This window comes from Chiloscyllium plagiosum, chromosome 11 (genome assembly GCF_004010195.1).
Source record: "Chiloscyllium plagiosum isolate BGI_BamShark_2017 chromosome 11, ASM401019v2, whole genome shotgun sequence".
Lineage (NCBI taxonomy): Eukaryota > Metazoa > Chordata > Chondrichthyes > Orectolobiformes > Hemiscylliidae > Chiloscyllium > Chiloscyllium plagiosum.
This window is the reverse complement of record NC_057720.1, coordinates 24,948,815-24,961,278: the sequence shown is the minus strand read 5'-3', so window position 1 is coordinate 24,961,278 and position 12,464 is coordinate 24,948,815. Positions and strand designations below refer to the sequence as shown.

Sequence of the window (12,464 nt, the reverse complement as noted above, 5' to 3'; positions counted from 1 at the left end):
CAGCCAAGTTAGGGTGAGCTTGCCAGTTGAATACAAAATTGGCTTGATGTAGAAGACAGAGGCTGGTTCAGACTGGAGGCCCATGACCAGTGTATTCCAAAGAGATTGGTACTGCATCAACTTTGGTTTGTCTTTCATGTAAAAGACTTGCACGAGTATAGAAGGCATGGTTAGAAAGCCTGCAGATGACAAGATTGGTGGTATAGTCAACACTGAAGGTTATTCAAGATTACAAAGGGTTCTTGATCAATTCAGTCAATGGGCTGAGTAGCAGAGCAAGTTTAATTTGGATAAATGTGAGGCTTTGCATTTTGTTAATGTAAACAAGGACAGGGCTATGATTAATGATAGGACCCTGAGCAGTGTTGGAGAAAGGGGAGGTCTGCAGGTGCTAGAGATCAGAGTAGAGCGTGTTGCTAGAAAAGCTCAGCAGGTCAGGCAGCATCAGCAGGAATATAGACTTTTTGGGTCAGAGCCTTCCATTCCTGAAGGGCTCCATCCAGAAATGCCGATACTCCTGCTCCTCGGATGCTGCCTGACGTGCTGTGCTTTTCCAGCAACACGACCCTGGGTAGGGGCGCCAGAGGTTGAGGGGTTAATTCTTGAAATTTGTCACAGGTAGACAGTGTGGACATTGACATCCCAACTCCATACTCATGGAGGGAGAATGTCCAGGACATAGAGACCTCTTCTGCAGCAATGTGAGCAGCTCTGATCACTTATGGGAAGATGGTAATTAAACTGGAGGAGGGTTCAAAAGATTTATGGAATGCTGCCAGGGATGGAGGGTCTGGAGAGAAAACTAGGCAGAGAACTTTTATAGCTGAGCATAGGAGTTTGAGGGATGATCTTAGAGGTTAATGGGCTAATGGTAGGTGCCTTTTCCCTGGGATGGGGGATTTCAAGACTAGGGTGCACATTAAGTTAAAAATGTCAGCATTTTTTCCCCAAACTAGAGGGTGGTTCACATGTGGAAGTAACTTCCTGAGGAAGTGGATGTAGGTCCAATTACATTTAAAAGAGAGATAAGAATATGAATAGGAAAAAGGTTGGGAGGAATACGGGCCAGGAGCAGGCAGGCAGGACTAGTTAATTTCAGGATTGTGCTCAGTATGGATTGGTGGGACCAAAAAAAGGTCTATTTTCATGCTCTTAAAAATAAATTGCCTCATGTCATAAATGAGTGTGATTTGTGTACAAGTCAACTGCCAGAGAAAGAGGAGATGTGGATAGTTACAAAATTTTAAAAAAGTTATTGGATATGGGTCAAATGCAGGCATGTGGGACCAGTTTAGTTTGGGACAAAGCTTGGCATGGACTGTTTGGACCAAAATGGTCTATTTCCATGCTGCATAACTATGGTGCCAGTTGGAGGTCAGATCTATCCAAACAGAACTCCCTCCATTCCTATTTAAATAAATCCAGCATTAGACTATACAAATCAATAGCACATATATTTAATGAAATTAATAGAACTGTAGCTGGAGAGAACTCAGAGCATGACTAGAGCACAAAGTTCAACAACTAGTATCAATCTTGAGTTACCTTTGAAATTACACTGGCAGTTGCTGCCAAAAATGTCACTAAGTATGAAATAGACTCAAAAAGCAAAAGTGACTTAAGCAAATTTACATATTTCACCACGGTGAAGGGTGGGAAAGGAGGGGGGGTTCTAGGAGCGACAGCTTCAACATTGTAACCTTTAATGGAAATATATAGATAGCATGTTGTTACAAAAAAGATTTCAGACATGCACTGCAATGAAAAGAAATTTTCAATTTACTTGGAAAAGCCAAATCGCTTCACATTTCCATCCCCATGTTCTCCCCCAATAGATTATGGGAGGAGTTTCCCCATGTGCCCTTCTGTAGTCACTGAGTGGGTATCTTACCCAGTGCCTAAAGGAGCAGGTTCATCACAGTCCAGCATTCACCAAGTCTACCTCGGAGTTTCAACAACAAAAAAAAAGGTTAAATAAACCTTCCCTGCAAATCCCGAGCTCACCAGTAAGAAGGCCTCGTACGAGCACTGAAAGAGCATTATTTCGAACACTCAAATCCATACCCCAGTTCAAGACAACCAAGATAAAATTGAAAACAGTTTTGAAGATCTATAAAGCTCTATTAAGTCAAGCGATTAGTCAAACAAATATTTTAGAGTGGATTGGGTGGATAGAATTACAAGCAGGCGGCACAACCTTCAAACCACCACATCCAGCAGGTGTGGAAAGAGATCTGCTTATTACTGAACAGTGCAAGACATGACAGGTAGGCACACTGAAAAACTATTTTTTGACCATGCTAGGCATATTATAGTAACAAAAATACAGATACAAATCGACAAACCTATCAAGCATCATCCAACAACTTGGGCCCAGGTGTAGACGACTGCCGATCTCTCAGTTTGTCACTAGGGGCCAGCCTCCCCCGCCTTCAAAAAAGGAGGAAGAGAGAGAGAGCGAGAGAGAGGGAAAGATTAAGGAATGTCCAAAATGTGGAAAAACAGGTTTGGGCTGCTCAATAAACACCTTCCACCTACGATAAATGCAACAGCTCAGTACAGGTGCATTACTCCACCTCTTTGTAACCTAACATAGTACAGTATTTAAAACCTCAGCAGTTAGTCTCTTTGCACAAGAGGACACATGCTTAACTAATCCTCCAGCAAGTCAATACAGGGGTACCTTTCAATAGAAAAAGGTAGCAGTGGGCAGCCCACAATATTCCAGTGTTACTCAAGACCCTGTTGCCAAGCCCAGCCAATACTCCACTTGAACCAAATCTTAAATCTGTGCACACAAATTAGGTAGCGCATCCTCAGACTCTGGAGAAACTCATTCTCTAACTCAGTGATATGGGCCATTCCCTTATTTAATATAAAATTAAGGGTTTACTGTATCTGAAGCTCACAATGACAAAAAAGTCAACTTGATTGCAGCGACATTCAATCATGTTCACCTTGACAATAATCCAACACTGCTCCTAATCATAAAGGCAATTAACCCATAAAAAGTTAATGTGATGGCGGGGGGAGAGAAGAGAGGGAGAAGGAGAGACAGAAATACTAAGATTCAGAAGTGATTCTTTTTAAAAAACAGGGTCATGGCTTCTTGCTTACAACTTTGTTGTGTGTACAATTTGTATAAAAGTTATCACTTAGATCAGGAATATTGTTGACTGAATTTATTACTTTAAATACCGACCCACATTTTCACTAGATTCAACACTAGAGGAACTGATCCACACTTGGAACACGCTTGAAACTAAAGATTCTGCCTGTCCTTTCTAGTAGGAATAAGAGGTCCAGTCAACATCAATTCTGGGCACCACAGTTCTCAAAAACAGCAAAATATCGACATCTACATTACTAAAACAGCCGGAGATCATAACTGCAGTGACGAAGTAAAACGATTGCTTTCAGAATACCGATAGCTTTTTGAATAAAAGTAGATACGTGCCCAGCAGGTGGATTAAAAAAAGTTTTCCATATTTTACAAAAGTAGTGAAATAAGCAACGCAAGGGCAGTCCCTGGATAAAAGTTCAAGCCTGAGCTCTCAAATCGAGAGAGATTTATCTTGACATGACAACGTACAATTGCTATAAAGATCAGCCGTGAAACTAAAAGCGGCCAGGCACCAAAAGCGGTCCGACTCTAGAGCACTTGTAATCACCCGAGTAGAGAAGCTTAAAACTGCTCCCTCCGCTGCGAGGCTGCTCCATTGCAATCAGTTCCTGTTTGTGAGCAGCGGACTTCCTTACACAGCAGCTCCCAGCGCACTGCCGCAGCGTTTGCCCCGACAGCTTCACAAACAATTAGTTCCTGAAAGTCAGAGGGAGGAGAGCTCTCACCTGGGTTCCAGAAATCCCCTGGTATACCTTCAAGTAACTGACCACCTGTCAGAGTCTGTAAGGGGGTGTGTGTGGGGGGGGGGGGAAGGAGGGAGGGAGGAAGAGAGGTGGGGAGAAGGGGCGGGGGAATAAAAAAATGAGAAAGATTAGAGAGCCTGGTACAACTCAGTGCCAAACGCCCCACCCCTGGATGAATCATCCATTCAAATGGCTACATTTTTTAAACAAATAGTCCCAATTCACAGAGTGTGGACCCCACCCCATTGCGGACCGCACAAAATCAACTTTCGCACAATTTACTACCTACCCCCTTCAAAAAAAAAAATTACAAATATGCTGAGGTGTCAATGAGATTTTTTTTAAAAAGTCAGTCGAGAGGCTTATTACAAAAAAACTCGCAATTCCCCTTTCACTCAGCTAGTAAGCACACACAGCAATCAGCCCCTTTCATATGACAACACCACTGCCTGGAGTAGCGGCACACTATAAATAGAGGATACTCATTACTGCCAGAGGTGCTCTGAACTACAGGCTGGTTTCCCCGAAAATTAACAATGTCTCTGCTGCTCAAATCTGAAAAGTTGGCATCAGAAGCATGGTAAGTACTGCCAAAGTGTTGCCATCACTTCGAAGGAGAATCCTTGGTCTCCGTTACAAGCCAGCAATCAAGAGAAGCCACAAAAATCACTCAAACATTAGTATAGCAACACTACTGATCAGTGGAATCTACCCACAGTGGGTCCAGTTTCACAGCAGGCCGAAAGGGAGGACTGTACATGCTGGAGGGGAGTTGTGTGGGGGGTGTTGGGAAAAAGCACAGCAGGTCAAGCAGCATCCAAAGGAGGAGAATCGACATTTCACGCAAAAACATTTGTGATGAAGGGCTTATGCCCTAAATGTCGATTCTCCTGCTCCTCGGATGCTGCGCTTGTCCAGCACCACTCTTGACTGATCTCCAGCATCTGCAGTCCTCACTTTCGCCCAGTTTCACACATTGCCAGTTCTGCTCATAGGATTAAAAAGCCCACTATTTCGGTTCCCCTTTCTCTTTACTGTTGCAATCTCGCCATCAGCACAGTTGAAAGAAAGGACAACAAAGAACTACAAACCTGCGTATACAGAAAACTGAAACACTGACCAAATACTTAACGACACCAGCAACCATCCAACACACAAAGCTGCATCAGAACACTATTCCAACGAGCCACCACACTGCAGCACAGATGAACTTCGGAAAACAGAGAACCACCTATACAACATATTCAAGAAGAACGGATACTCAAAATATAGTTCACAGATTCCTCAAGAACAAACCACAACAAGCAGACCAAACAGCCAGAAACCCTAAGCACCTTACCATACAAAAGTTTCAGAAATGACAGCCAGACTACCAAGACCCCTCAGAATCCTAGTAGCACACAAACCCAACACAAACAAAAACTAAAGCTTAAAAGACCCAGTACAACCCATGGACAAAACCAATGTCATCTACAAAATTCCATGCAAGGACTGCCACAAACACTACGTAGGACAAAAAAGAAATTAGCCACCAGGATACACAAACACCAGTTAGCCACAAAAAGACACGACCCTCTCTCCCTCGTAGCCCTACCTAGATGAAAAAACATCTGACTAGGACAACACATCTATCCTGGGACAGGCTAAGTGAAGACATGCCAGAGAATTCCTAGAGGCCTGGCATTCCAACCACAACGCCATAAACAAAGATCTCGATACCATCAACCCCTCTGAAAACAAACAGGAAATGACATCACCACAAACCCCAGGAACCCCATCCAGGACAAACAAATATAAAGGAGACAACAGCTTCGCTTCACTGAGGTCGCCACTGATGTTACCTAACCAGATAATGAAATGTCTGGATATCAAAACTATGGCTCAGTGAGCAAACCTACACCTTAAACTACCCTCAAATATGCAGGCTACAACATTCCCTTTTCTGTAGGTGTCCTTCCCTCTGACAAGACCAGCTTTGAATCAACATTTCCTAGAGATATGAAGAGACCCTTTTTTTGGGCGCTGAGCACCACACACCCAGTAAGCTCACCATCAACCAATATTTTCACCCTTTCTCCAATCAATCCCTGATCCATTAGATCATGCCATCTGAAACCCACCTCAAAAAGGGCCCTTTCAAATCCTAAGTAATTGCTGGCATTATGGTGGGCTGGGGAGAAATCTACCTCAAAATGATAATATAATGCCCCTTTAGGATCCCATTGTCTAAACAAACAGTCACTGGTAATAAAAAAGTCAACAAGCCTCTATACCAGCTCAACCAGCCCTTATTCCACCCTCTTGACCACTTCTTGCAATTTGTCAGATCACTTACTCAAGGCTCATTTACATCAGTCCTTAAAACAAGATAAGTGTTTCACCTATTGTCAAATTAGGTCAAATTAGACCCTAGGTGCTTCCCATTCGGCCTACTAACCCCCTTATTCCCATTTACTTGTAGCTTGAATAGCATTTCCTTTCCATACTCTTCACCCACATCACGATTAAGGAGCACATTTAATTACAAGTCCTACACAGCTAGATTTAATCATCTAACTAAAACTGCTTTTCCCCTGCCAGAAATCAGTATGTTGGTCCAGGAAAGCAAGTGTTGTTACCTCAGCTCAAATTCACAGGATTAGGGTGCTGCTGTCTTGGCCAACATTTATTGCCCATCTCAAAGTTTCCCAAGGGGCAGTTTGAGTGTCAACCACATTGCTGTGGGTGTGGACCCAAGCATATGCCAGACCAGGCAAGGATGACAGCTTCCTTCCATAAAACGGATATTAGTGAACCTGATGGGTTTTCCTGATAATCAGTGTAACAGATTCATAATTGTTGGACTCCATTCCAGTTTTTTTTTAAATTGTAGAATTTGAATTCAGTCTGCCATGTGAGGATTCAAACCCAGGTCCCCAAGATTTTAGGTAAAAACAATGACTGCAGATGCTGGAAGCCAGATTCTAGATTAGAGTGGTGCTGGAAAAGCACAGCAGTTCAGCCAGCATCCGAAGAGCAGAAAAAAAAAGACGTTTCGGGCAAAAGCCCTTCCATCAGGAATAGAGGCAGATAGGGCTTTTGCCTGAAACATTGATTTTCCTGCTCCCAAGATTATCTGGTTCCCTAGATTAACGTTCAGCAATACCACCACCAGGTGGTCACCTATTATTTCACTATATTTTCATTATCCATGAGAAATAGGGGTACAAACGTGTATGAGTGATCTGTGCTGTCTTAAGGACTGTGTGGTGTTGTACTGAGGCAGAATTGAGACGACAATGGGGAGAATGAAAAAGGGATTGGGGACTAACCTTAATTATGCAGATGCAAATCAGCTGAATGCCAAGTTATGCATGAAGTCTTCACTCGTTCTCTTGTTACAATCCCAAAAGGATGGAGATGGTCAAGATACTTAACACCATATCATCCTTTCTACACCAAGTCAAGCTTCAGTCCCTACCCTAGCTATAATTAGTTCAATAGACAATCCCTAGTGTGCTAGCAGGCCATTCAGCCCAAGTCCACACTGATCCTCCAAACAGCATTCCACCCAGACCCACCCCAACTAATCCACCTCGCCTGCACATCCCTGGATACTACACAACCAATTAGCACAGCCAATCCATGCAACTGGCATATATTAACTGTGGGGAGAAAACCAATGCAGAAATGGGGAATTACATCTGTGGAATTTGTACGGTTGCCCATGGCTGGAATAAAACCTGGGTTCCTGGTGCTGACTGAGCTACCTCCAAGTTTGCTTTAACCCAGTCTCTCACCAGAGAATCAACTGCAATTTTGTAATGAGCCACAGAGCCCCCTTCAAATGGTCATGCTTGTTACCATAACCCCGCCTCCCAAAAATAATTTCTATTGAACAGGACCAGAGAAGTCAGGCTCATCACCCATTTGCATCTTAGTCTAACAAGCCTGTTAAAAATCATACTTATTTACCAAGTGCTTACTGTGAAATAGGAGACAACTAAACCAGCAAGTGGTAATGTGGCTAATCAGGCCTCTGAAAGTTTAAGGAAATTATGTAGACATAACCAGTGAAGCACATCCAAGATACTGTTGTTATTTCCACAAAACATGGCGATCAAATCTAAATATTTTCCAGGGTAATGATACAGCCAAGAAATAAACAGCTAAGCAGTATTCACACAATGACAGTGTGTGTAAGAGGCAGGGTATAGTTCAGATGGTCCAGTATGTATGAGACATGCATTGTACACCCACAGCCACCTAGATATTTCAAAGTCTTGTACAAAACTACAGTAGATACCTCAAAAGCCCCTCCAACCGCCACCAGGACAGAACCCCACTGGTCCTCACCTACCACCCCACCAATCTCCATGCACAGCGCATCATCCGCCATCATTTCCGCCACCTCCAAACAGACCCCACCAGCAAGGATATATTTCCCTCCCCTCCCCTATCAGCATTCCGTAAAGACCACTCCCTCTGTGACTCTCTCATCAGATCCACACCCACCACCAACCCAACCTCCACTCCCGGCACCTTCCCCTGCAACCGCAGGAGGTGCAAGACTTGCGCCCACACCTCCCCCCTCACCTCCCTCCAAGGCCCCAAAGGAAACTCCCATATCCGCCACAGATTCACCTGCACCTCCACACAATCATCTATTGCATCCTCTGCACCCAATGTGGCCTCCTCTATATTGGGGAGACAGACCGCCTACTTGCAGAGCGTTTCAGAGAACACCTCTGGGACACCCGGACCAACCAACCCAACCACCCTGTGGCTCAACATTTCAATTCCCCCTCCCACTCCACCAAGGATATGCAGGTCTTTGGACTCCTTGACCTCTTTCCACCTATCACATTTCTGACACTCCTCCCCCAAGTCCCTCCTCCCTACCTTTTATCTTAGCCTGCTGGACAAACTTCTCATTCCTGAAGAAGGGCTTATGCCTGAAACGTCGATTCTCCTGTTCCCTGGTTGCTGCCTGACCTGCTGCGCTTTTCCAGCAACACATTTTCAGCTCTGATCTCCAGCATCTGCAGTCCTCACTTTCACCTCAAAAGCACTGAAGTACTAATGGTAGTACCACAAAAACCTCCAAAATCTAGTTGCAATCCAAATCAACTTGTGCAGCTTCAATATGCAAAGTTACTTAAAACCAGTTTTTCCTTGAGCAGGACAGTCACTTGTTTTGAGAGCAGATTGGAACTGTCAGAACATTGCTTTAGGTGCATTAGTCAGGGGTGAATGTGGGGGAATGGGTTTGGGTGGGTTGCTGTTCAGAGGGTTGGTGTGGACTCGTTAGGCTGAAGGGCCTGTTTCCACACTGTAGGTAATCTAATCTAATCTACCCAGAGATTGTGAAGAGACTAGGCATCCTAGCTTACTGATGAAAACCCTCAGACAGGAATATTTACAAATGCAAACAGGGAACATTTAAAAAATGTCTGTGTAGGAAAGAGCAAAAACCCTCAACCAACATTACAAGCTCAGAGTCTGCAGATTATATGCACATGCGAGGGACAAGAATATGGCCAGAGTGAGGGTAGTGCCGATCAGGGCTAGTGAAGGCAAGTTGCATCTGAAGTCAGGAGGTGGTAGGGGAGGTCCTTAATGGATACTTTGCTTCAGTATTCACTGCTGACAGACCTGGACATGCACGAGAACAGTTTGAAACAGATTAGATTCCCTACAGTGTGGAAACTGGCCCTTCAACCCAACCAGTCCACACTGACCCTCCGAAGAGTAACCCACCCAAGACGCATTTCCCTCCGGTTAATGCACCCAACACTACGGACAATTTAGTATGGCCAATTCACCTGACTTGCACATATTCAGATTGCAGGAGGAAACTGAAGCAAACTCCACACAGTTGCCAGAGGCTGGAATTGAATCTGGGACCCTGTGAGGCAGCAGTGCCAACCACTGAGCCACTGATATGAAGGAGGATATGCTGAAAATTGAAATACACAAGGATAGACAAGTCCCCTGGGCCATACAGGATATACTTAAAGTTACTACAGTAAGCAAGGGAAAGATTGCTGCACCTTTGGCGATGACTTTATGTCCTCACTGTCCACTGGAGTAGTACCAGATGACCAGACGGTAGCAAGTGTTATTCCCTTGTTCAAGAAAGGGAATAGGGATAATCCTGGGAATGACAGAACAGTCATGTCCCTGTGGTGGGAAAAATATTGGAGGGTATTCTGAGAGACAGGATTGGTGATTACTTGGAAAAGCAGTTTTGTTAGAGATAGCCAGCATTGCTTTGAGGGACAGGTCGTGCCTCAAGCCTTATTGAATTCTTTGAGAATGTGACATTGATGGAAGAGCAGTAGCTGTGGTGTACATGGATTTTAGCAAGGTGTTTGATAAGGTTCCCCACAGTAGGCTCATTCACAAAGTAAAGAGGCAAAGGATACAGGGAAATCTGGTTGTCTGGCCCACATAAGACAGGGTGGTAGTAGTAGAGAGAAAGTATTCAGCCTGGAGCTTAGTGACCAGTGGTGTTCTGCAGGGATCTGTTCTGGGACCTCTGCTCTTTGATTTTTATAAGTGACTTGAAGGAAGTGAAAGGGTAGGTGAGTTTGCCAGTGACAAAGGTTGGTGGAGTCATGGATAGTGTGGTGAACTGTTGTAGGTTGCAATGGGACAGTGCAGAGCTGGGATGAGAAGAAGTGGCAGATGGAGTTCAACCTGGAAAACTGAAGTGATTTGTTTTGGACAGTCAAATTTGAATACAGGTTTAAAGCAGGATTCTTGGCAGTGTGTAGGAACAGAGGGATCTAGGGGTCTATGTCCATAGATCCCTCAAAGTTGCCCCCCAAGTTAATGGGGTTAAGGCAGCATATGGCAATGGCTTTCATTAGCAGGGAAATTGAGTTTAAGAGCCACGAGGTTATGTTGCAGGTCTACAGAATCCTGGGTTGACCACACTTGGAATATTGTATTCAGTTCTGGTCACCTCATAGGATGTGGAAGGTTTAGAGGGGGTGCAGAGGAGATTTACTAGGATGCTGTCTGAACTGGAGGGCATGTCTGAAGACAGCAAGTTGAGGGAGCTAGTGCTTTTCTCACGAGGGGTGACTTGGTAGAACTGTATAAAATGAGAACCTAGAGTGAACAGTCAGCCCTGGGGACAAATGTCTAATCATAAGGCAACAATTTTAAAGGCGACTGGAAGAAGAAGGTTTAGGGGAAATGTCAGAGGTTGGCTCTTTAGAGTGGTAGGTGTGTGGAATGCACTGCCAGCTGTGTAGTGCAGTCAGATACATTAGGGACATTTAAGTGACTCTTGGATAGGCACAAGGATGATGGTAAAGTGAAAAAATGGTAGAGGTTAATTTGATCTTAGTAGGATTAAAAAAGCTGGCACTACATAGAGGGCTGAAGGGCCTGTAGACTGTTCCATGTTCTATGTATTGGACAGCCATCTCAGAACACACTGAACTGGAGTAGAAACAAGCTCAAATGAGGGATTGCACAATATGGTCTCAAAAGATAAATGCTACTTCCTGTGATCAGCTCAGTGGTCAAATTGAGGTATAGTCTTAAATCACCAAAATGCTCTTCAATAGATACTTCATCCTAATCTCTCCATTAAAATTACAGTCTCTGTTCAAAAACTTAAGTTTTAGATTCATTCAAAAATGCAACTTCATCTAAATTTGGTGGGGTGGGACAGGGCAGGGAAGAAAAGGGAGCAAGTGTTAACAAATGTAAATGATTAGCTGTATACAACAATTTCTACACCCATACATGCCACAAGCTTAGGATAGTCACAAAATCCCAGTGCAAAAGTTGTAAACATTAAAATTCTGTCCCAAAACACATTCTTGCACTATATTTCCAGCATGAACACAGTCTGCTGGACTTTGAAACCAACTAATGCTTTAATTAAAATGACTTTTATAGTGTTAAGTGACTAATGGATAGAAACCCAAAGATGAGATTTTGAAAACAGTGCCGCACCTGTGGTAACTGGATCAGTCTTGTTTGTTCTTTTAAACCTTTAAACACTGCCCCAACCAGTTCAACGTGATCACTCTTTGAACTGTTTCTTTCAATGGAGAGAAAGATATTAGTCCTGTACCATTCAAAATTTGAATGTTTGGGAGTTCAGAGAATAAAAGGACAATTTTGAAATAGATACCAGAACACCAGGTAGGTAACAAGACATTTGGTTTGTAATGCAGTCATGCCACTAGAACTGGTTCAATTCCTGCACTGACTGAAGTTACAAAGGACTCTCCTTTTCAACCCTCCTTGCCAGGGGTGTGGTGACCCTCCAGGTTAAACCATCACACCAGCAACTTTATCTTTGACTATGGAGAAGCAGGATGATGATTGTTTGGAGCAAGTATCCAGGAAAGGAGGGCTGATTTCCTAGTGTTTTAGGTGGAGCTAAGTGAAGTTCTCATTCCTGATGCAAAACGAACACTGATATGCTTGCCTCATTTTTCATTCTAGCTCCACTCCCCCCTTTCAATCTAAGTGTGATTTAAGATTAGGGACAGAAGAACTGATTATAGGCTATCAAAATCTCAATTCTGATCACATACAAGGACAGAATAAGTCTACAGAGACAACATTCACCTTTAAAACTTCCCATG

The 12,464-nt window shown here is 43.7% G+C and overlaps 1 protein-coding gene across 5 annotated transcripts in view; it reads right to left on the bottom strand.

Annotated features, from left to right (window-relative positions):
• LOC122554232 (elongation of very long chain fatty acids protein 1-like) overlaps window positions 1–12,464 on the bottom strand; it is a 74,697-nt gene that overhangs the window by 32,675 nt on the left and 29,558 nt on the right. The window contains exons 2-3 of one of the 5 annotated variants that reach the window (XM_043698909.1): window positions 3,850–3,904; window positions 2,346–2,430 (exon numbers count right to left, since the gene is read on the bottom strand). The exons of 1 other annotated variant lie outside the window; for it this stretch is intronic. The gene's annotated coding sequence lies outside the window, so the exon portion shown is untranslated. Of the gene's footprint in view, window positions 1–2,345; window positions 2,431–3,592; window positions 3,792–3,849; window positions 3,905–12,464 lie in introns of those variants that run through there. 3 more of the 5 variants (XM_043698908.1, XM_043698913.1, XM_043698910.1) reach the window with 3 other exon arrangements.